At 42.0% G+C, this 7,816-nt stretch overlaps 1 protein-coding gene across 1 annotated transcript in view; it reads left to right on the top strand.

Annotated features, from left to right (window-relative positions):
• The first annotated feature begins 896 nt into the window (after positions 1-896).
• The window catches only part of si:ch73-62b13.1 (Carbohydrate sulfotransferase 1-like), a 14,893-nt gene continuing 7,973 nt past the window's right edge, over positions 897-7,816 (top strand). The window contains exon 1 of the mRNA XM_046036764.1: positions 897-943. The gene's annotated coding sequence lies outside the window, so the exon portion shown is untranslated. The remainder of the gene's footprint in view (positions 944-7,816) is intronic.

The following is a 7,816-nucleotide window of genomic DNA, read 5'->3' as shown; positions in this document are numbered from 1 at the left end:
TGTCTTCATTGTGTTCCATGGTATATTTAATGCTTTGGAAATTCTTTTGTACCCTTCTCCTGATGGATATCTTTCAACAATGAGATCCCTCTGATGCTTTCTACTCTGAGATGCAACTAAGAAAATGTCAGGAAAATCCTACTAGAACAGCTGAACTTTATTTGTGATTAGTCACTTTAAATGATGGCAGGTGTGTAATGACTTCTAGTTAACATCAGTTTCAATGTGAATGGTTAATTCTGAACAAAGCCACATCTCCAGTTAAAGGAGCGTGTGCACACTTATGCAACCAGGTTATTGTAAGGTTTTATTGTTCATTTTTCCCCCTCGAAGATTTCAGTTTGTTTTTCAATTGAATTGTTAACATTATTGGTCACATTAAAGGTAGAAAAAGTTCTGACATGATTTATCTTTGTCTCATTATTTTACATCACAAGAACCTGGCCTTTTAATGGCATTTTTTAATTTTGAGTTGGATAGACTTTTATATCCACTGTATGTCACCAAAATGTTAGCGCCGTAACACATTGTTTGCTAGCTACTTGCTGGGTAACTTAGCTATGGTCCACGCACAAATGTATCTCACCTGACAGCTGGTCATTTCATCACATCATCTGCACATGTAAGTCTTTGACGTTAGCTTCAGTAACTTTGAACAAATACTTTATATATATAACAGGAAAATGGTTCATCATTATCATCCTGTAATCTGATGGTGATTTGTTCTGTTAGAAGAACTTCAGAACTGAGAAAAGAAGTGCTATTTTCATTCTTGGACCATCCAGCTGCAATTATGCATGTAATCAATAGCATGTTGAGCATTAATATGCAGCAGTTGGCGTGTTGTTTAGCTGCTAAAGGTAAAACTCTGAGCTCCACCGCAGCAAGGCCACTGAAACACTTCTGCTCCCTCAGGTTGTCAGTAGAATCCGGGCCTGGAAAGGTAAGTTAACTTGTCCATGAAGTTGTGACAAAAGTGTAGAGATTACAATTTCTTATTTACACCATATGTGTGAACAGCTGGTTACCTTAGCTTAGCACACTGGAAACACAAGAAAGTGCATATTTCCAAAAATGAGGAACTATTCCTTTTTTTTTTTAAATACCATACTGAAACTTTACCTTTGCCTCCACTATCTTGAGTAAATTACATACCTCTAACTGTAGGCCTAATTATACCGTGCTACATTACTTTTGACATGCAGAGCTCAAATCACAGTTTGCACTCCCAAAATGCAACCAGCGAGGCAACAACAAGCTGCAATATTGATGAGGCTCATTGTGCTAAACATTTTTACACAATGAGCCAAAAAACTTCTTTTAATGATGTTTAGTGATGCAAAAAGGGCACTTGAGGTGTGTTCTTGCAGCGCTCCATCTTGCAAAGCAATCTGGAGATGTTGTGTTTCAGAAATATTCTAAGCTGCCAAATTCTATTACTCCCACACACTTCACCTTTTAGTGCCCTGATAAATATTTATGTTCCACAGCAGTGCCAATACATTCAAAGATGAAATATGGTTTCTGGTAGGAAATATTTGCTCAGCTGGTATATATAAAACATTAAATCTTATTCCATCTTTGTTGTTAATTTGATGGGCCAATATCTGATACTGCAGCTTCAGTGAACAGGTTGACTTTCTTGTACAAGAGTATTTCTGGTATTATTTCTATAAATACATACACAATGTCACAATGTCGATGTCCTTCAGAAACATTTTCCTTCCATTTTTGCGGCAGCTCTCTGTTAACATTGTCTCCCAGCCCACAGTTTTACAAGCCTGGGATGAACACTTCTATTAAAAATGAATCCAAAAGTGTTAAAAATACATGGACTAAAAATCAACCAAGTTTGTGAAAAGCGTCATATTTGGAGAGTTGAGCTATGAATTAACCATGATAGCTATGAGTATGAGAAGGAATTGAAATCTTCTGACCACAAGGTCATGCTTTGTTTTCAAAAATAACTTTATTACGACATCAGTAACACTCTCGGGACAAGTTGTGCAACGTGTGTTGCCGGAGGAAAGAGCAGTCGGGTTCAATACCAAAGTGTAGCTGATAACTTGCTACACAAATCAGGGACTTTCACAGACATTTATTTCTACTTGCAAAGCAGAAACAGAGGAATCAGCGAAAGAGAGAGGGAAGGGAGGTAGAGGGAGAGAGAGGGTCTTCCATATTGCCAGTTTGCCTTACAGAAGCCCCTTGATTGATAGAGACAAAGATGTGGAAGAGGAGCAGCTGTTCGGTGCTCTCAGGTGTAATTAAGAAAGGGCTTGGTCACACAGAAAGGCCCTTGGGAGCGCCTAGGAATCAGCACGCCTCAGAGGACAGGAAGATCCAGCAGCAGGCTTCCTTCGGCTTGTTAAAGTGAGAGACTTAAAATGGAACAGCTTAATTGTCGAAGCATCTCTCAGACCATCTGTGTGTGTGGGAGGGCATGTTTGAGCTGCGAGTGCACGTCTGTCTCTGTCTGTGCTGTATGTGTGTTTGAGTTGAAGCAAACTGTGAGCCATCGCATAGACGGAGCAGAACTAACGTTAGAGAAATAATCAATGAAATCAGCCAGGAAATTGTGTTTAGCAAGTTGTTATTCAGAGTCTCTTGTGTTCGCTTGGGCTCGTACAACTTCTGCAGAACACACTGAGAAGTGTGACTGGACTCCCAATTTCTAGATTATCTGAAATTTTCTCTCACACACGCACACACACACACACACACAAAAGCACATACAAGTCCATTTCTCACAATGCAACAATCAAAATCACAACCCGCGGAGCATGATCCCTCCTTGGCTCCGTCCCTCCCTCCCAGGGCCCCTCTTTGCTGTCCGATCAGGAGGCCACGTTCTATAGAATCAGCACGCCTGCTCGGTGCTCCCTGGTGGCTGCCGGGCTGAGCCTGCTGTGGACCGATCTGCTGTAATTTGCCAGGCCCATTACTCCCACAAATGTGATGGCTGCGAGCCCTGTGCGTGTGAAACAGTTGGTGGGATAAAGAGCAAGAGAGAGAGAAAAAGAGAGAGTACGGTACCTAGCTTTTGCTGCTGTCCAGCCACAGCGCTTGAGAGTGTGTGATGCGTCATGCTAATGGCACCAATTATGCACCAGAGAGCACTGCTGATGGGCTAGTTTCACAGCAAAAGAGACGGGGAAAAAACGCTTGCAGATGGGGGCCTTCGGGTCCAAAAGCAAACCAAAGAAAAGAAAGAAAGGATGTTAGAGACAGGAAGGACACGAGCCACTTGGGGCTTTTCATCCCTAATGGCGTTGTCTGCTCTCTACCCAGACATGTGGAGGTGTCTGCTTGGATCGCAGCCACGCAGGAATTTATGTCTGTTATTTTCAGAGGGGCAATCCAAGCGAGACCAGGACCAATCAAATGCTCTCAATAAAACTGACTTCCCTCTGGAAGTCTCAAAGGCTTTCGGTAGATTTGATTTGAAGTCTATAACCTAGAAACTAGTGGGCGTGAGGCTGCAATGCTGTGATACTCTCTTTCAGATTGTAAACTCCCCAATGTGATGAAACAGTTGGAGAGCAGAGGGTGCATCACAAGTAATCATTCTGTTTTTTAATCCCTAGTGTGAATGTGCTCATTGTGTGATGTTTACAAGCAAAAAGTAGTTTATCTACCTTTTTATGTATTGATGTGTGATGCTTCATAAGGGAACATTTTGTGATGGGAATCTTCTTGTAAGCAAAAAGAGCTATCAACCTGTTAGACTGGAAAATTCTTAGTCATAGGAAAAGAGTAATTGGCTTGTCTGGCATGTGAGGAGCAAAGGAGTTGTCTGTGAAAGTCTTGATGGGTGCCAGGAGAACATTTTACAGACAGGAAAAGTTTTAATTTCACTGAATGACGTTCAGCTACTTGCATGCATACAGCAGATAATTACAAGTCTTTTGTTTTTTTGCACACAGCAGGGTTCAACAACACAACAGCGGAGCTGACTTGTTCACTCATGTGCAGATGAAACATTAGAAAAAAATGGGGGATCTCAGTAGACAGGGGAGTGAAAATGAGACCATCTATATTCAAGAGATCCCTCGTTCAAAAACAATCACACAGACGTGCATCGTGAGCGCAAGCCTGCACAGCCACACCTTTGATGCACAGATGGCGTGTGTAAACTTCCTCGTTCCCCCTCCTGCTCTTTCTCTCTTCCTCTCCACTGTAATCTCTCTCTCTGTCCCATCCCTCATGTCCCATTTTCTTTCTTGCTCTCATCATCTCGTCTGTCACTCACCGGATGTCTCTCACTCTGCCAGTAGCGAAGCACCTTGGCTTGCAATCCGTCCTGCCTAAATTTAATAAATGAAGCTTTGCACAATTGGTAAGCAGGGTGGGAATGCCACGGCTGGGTAAATGTTAGCTGAAAGCTTCGGTTTATAAACGACAGTCCCCTCCCTCTGTAATTTGGAGTTTTCATAGAAAACAGCTGGCGATGGGATTATCTACGGGTGAGACAAATTTATGCCAGATATTCTTCGTCTCCCTAAATGGCTTTCTGAGCATTTAATACTGAACTGAGGTGAGCAAGGTCATGAGTTCTGTGGGCTTCAGGATGACAAGTAATCAAAGAGACTCTGAGTCTGATTGGGGTCAGCATCGTTGACTTCATTTATGACCTCCCATTAATGGTCAATGAATATTAGGTGAAAAAATCTCAGGGTGAAAAATTAGAGCAGAAATGGCATAAAAATAATCCCACTCAGCGTAGCTATATTTTGATGAATTGATTATTGAATGAAATGGTTGAACATTTTGGAAAGTATGCATTCCCTCTCAGGGAAGTGTTAGATGAGAACATCAATACCACCCAACATAACATATCAATTAATAAGCTTTATTGTGTTTTCAGACAGAACATAAGTTCAGTTTCTGTAAGTTTTAGTGGCATCTAGTGGTGACCGCTGCAAATTGCAATCAGCGACTCACGGTGCATTCATGTGCTCCTGTGGAATCGACACGGATGTGTGGGTTTAGCATAATTAGAGCTTATGACAAGCTGACATCTAGTTCACTGTACATAGACAGCAAATTAACCGTAATAACCATGTTACAAATTACATGTTTGCTAAATATGTACATGCAATACTTGATTGCATGAATGAAAGTTCTGTATACTTCTTTATGTCCCACATTATTTCTTTTTTTGCAATAAAGATTTATGGAGCAACATAAGATTCAAATTTTTCCAACACCACATAAATGCACCATCACTCGCTGCTTTCCAAGCACGCAGGAGAAGCTACGATGGCCGACATGCTCTGTCGGCTCTTGTGCTAAATAATACATGTGGGCCTCCATTTGTCCAAATTTCTCTTCTTTTCTTACTTCTAATTAACCAGTCGACTACTACTACTAGTACTACTAACATTACTTCTTCTTCTTCTTCTTCTTCTTTGAACTTATTCAACGTAATGATGAAACACGCTCTGAAGAGCTGTTTGTCCATTTGGGCTCCTGTAGAAACATGGTGGCGCAACATGGCGACCATGTAAGAGGACGATAGTAATGGCTCATTCTAAGGTAATAAAAACGTAAGGGTTCATTATGTATGGTCTTTATACACCACTGAAAACATCGTTATTGCATTTCTGTCAATGGATCCTCTTTAATATTAAACAATGAACCTTTAAGGGCTCAACACCAGAGGCCCCCAGGGCTCTGTGCTCAGCCCCCTCCTGTTCATGCTGTACACCCAGACTTCAGAGCAGTTTCTTCCCTCAAGCTGTGAGATCCTCAGCACTCCACTATGTAAAATAGCTTTATTTCTATGACCTTTTATTCAATCACGAGTCTACTGTATATCATTTTGTACATAGAACTTGATCTCGTTATGCAACCCTATAAAATGACAAAAAAATCCACCATGTACCTTGTAGGCCTGTAGGACCAATTGTATACAAAGTCAATGGAAATCAAATCAATTAGCCCGGGCCTTTATGAGTCGAGTTCATAAACAGACAGGAGAGGAAAAAGGGGAAAGATCAGAGAGAAATAACAAATAAATAAAGAGTTTCTGGTGAGATCAATTAGAGGCTGAGCTGAACACAAACACACACAAGGCTGCAGCCAACCTCTCTAATGGACTTCACCAGTCTAATTTGCAAGAATGACACAAGGTGAAATTTTGCTTTACTTTCGTTCTGAACACACCTTTAAAGGTGGTGGTTAATAGCCAGGGCTAGATGCTAAGTTAAGCTAACCAGCTGCCGGCTGTAGCCATATATTTTTTTAAATTAATAGATTTGTGTCTACATGGAGTTCTTATAGCCCAAGTCACAATAGCTTTGGAGAAGTTTTAGATGATGCCAGTGCAATACCAGTGAGAAATAGAGAAGGTGTGCTAGTTGTTTGCAGAATTAAATTTAGCTGTCTCTGCTGGCATACTAGTGGGTGAAATGAGATTTCCTTTCACCTGCTTATTGCACTTATAGCGAGGGAGGGCTGAATAAAGGGGCCGCTTTTTTTTTTTTTTTTAGCTCCCTCAAATGAGACGGAGTGTATAGAAACACTAGCTTTCTTCCACAGGCAAAATTCCTCCCTTAGATAACTTTCGTTAGACCTGCTTTCTTTTGTGACAAGCTGACTGACAGATAATCTGACTGACGGATCGTGTCTTTAAAAGAAAGTGGGAAGTTGCCAAGCAAGCCCTGATATAGAAAAGCAGTCAGTGAGCTAAGGAGACAAGGTTATCCCGAACAGTAGAGAGATTTCAGCTGTGCATTTCCATCCACTTTATGATGAAAGACTGCTGTCATGTTAAAGATCAGATATCGGGTGGATCATAGAGATAAGGGGGAAGAAAGAGCCCACATTGGTGAGACATTTGTTAAGAGCCTGATAGTGCTGGAAAGGAAAAATGAAAGTCACTCTAAATCTCTAATGCTCATTTGATTATGTGCACTTTGCGTGTGTGCGTGGTGAGGAGCAAGTGTGGGTATAGCTAAACAGGGAGGCCCGTGGAGGATTCAGTTTTTGCTCACAGAAAATTCAACTTTTTCTTATTGCCTGTTTCAAATCTCACCAAGAAGGTGCGGGGGCGTTCTCTGCTCAGAACCGGGGAATGGATGCTGTAGGCAGGCAAAGCGAGGGATCAGCACAGAGAGGTGCGGAGGACAGGACACTTTTGTATCACTCACCAGGCATTCTTAGCAGCTTGTTGTCCTTTGTATTTGCTTGCACAGTAAGACCTTTGGCTGGTAATGTGCCTCAGCCCTCTATCACCAGAAAAAGCTTGTTCTGTATCTGCGTAGGTAGACTTCCAGCCCCTCCGGTTCCTATTTCTGAGATAATTTCTGCCTGCCTTTTGCTTTGGTGTATTCACTTGTACCGCCTGAAAGGTTTAAACACAGGTTAGCTGATAAGGGCAGAAAAGTTGGAACAACTAATCCCCCACAGATAGGAGGTTTAAGGCTCCCGATGCTTTGGAATTTCATCCAGCAGCAGACAGTATGCAAGTGAGAACTGAGATGCAGCAAAGACAGCAACATTATTCCACCAATCTCTGCTGTGAATCACAGTAAAGACACACTTTAGCCACAGCTGGAGATAAGACCGCAAACAGAATCGACCCCCATTCCAAGGAGTAATGGAGCTGTCACTGGCTAAATCTGACTCTACGGTGACCCCCCTGGGGGCAATGATATGGCACCCATCCCTTCACACCAGGGAGCCAGCAGCAGAGTGAGGAAAGGGCCACACATCTCATGATAGCAGTCATCCTCACTGGAATGAGGAAAAATAGAGGTCATGGGAGAGTTGTGTGTGTGTGTGTGTGTGTGTGTGTGTGTGTGTGTGTGTG

This window comes from Micropterus dolomieu, linkage group LG22 (assembly GCF_021292245.1).
Source record: "Micropterus dolomieu isolate WLL.071019.BEF.003 ecotype Adirondacks linkage group LG22, ASM2129224v1, whole genome shotgun sequence".
Classification (NCBI taxonomy): domain Eukaryota; kingdom Metazoa; phylum Chordata; class Actinopteri; order Centrarchiformes; family Centrarchidae; genus Micropterus; species Micropterus dolomieu.
The sequence above is the reverse complement of the archived record's forward strand: the minus strand, read 5'-3'. Positions and strand labels throughout refer to the sequence as shown.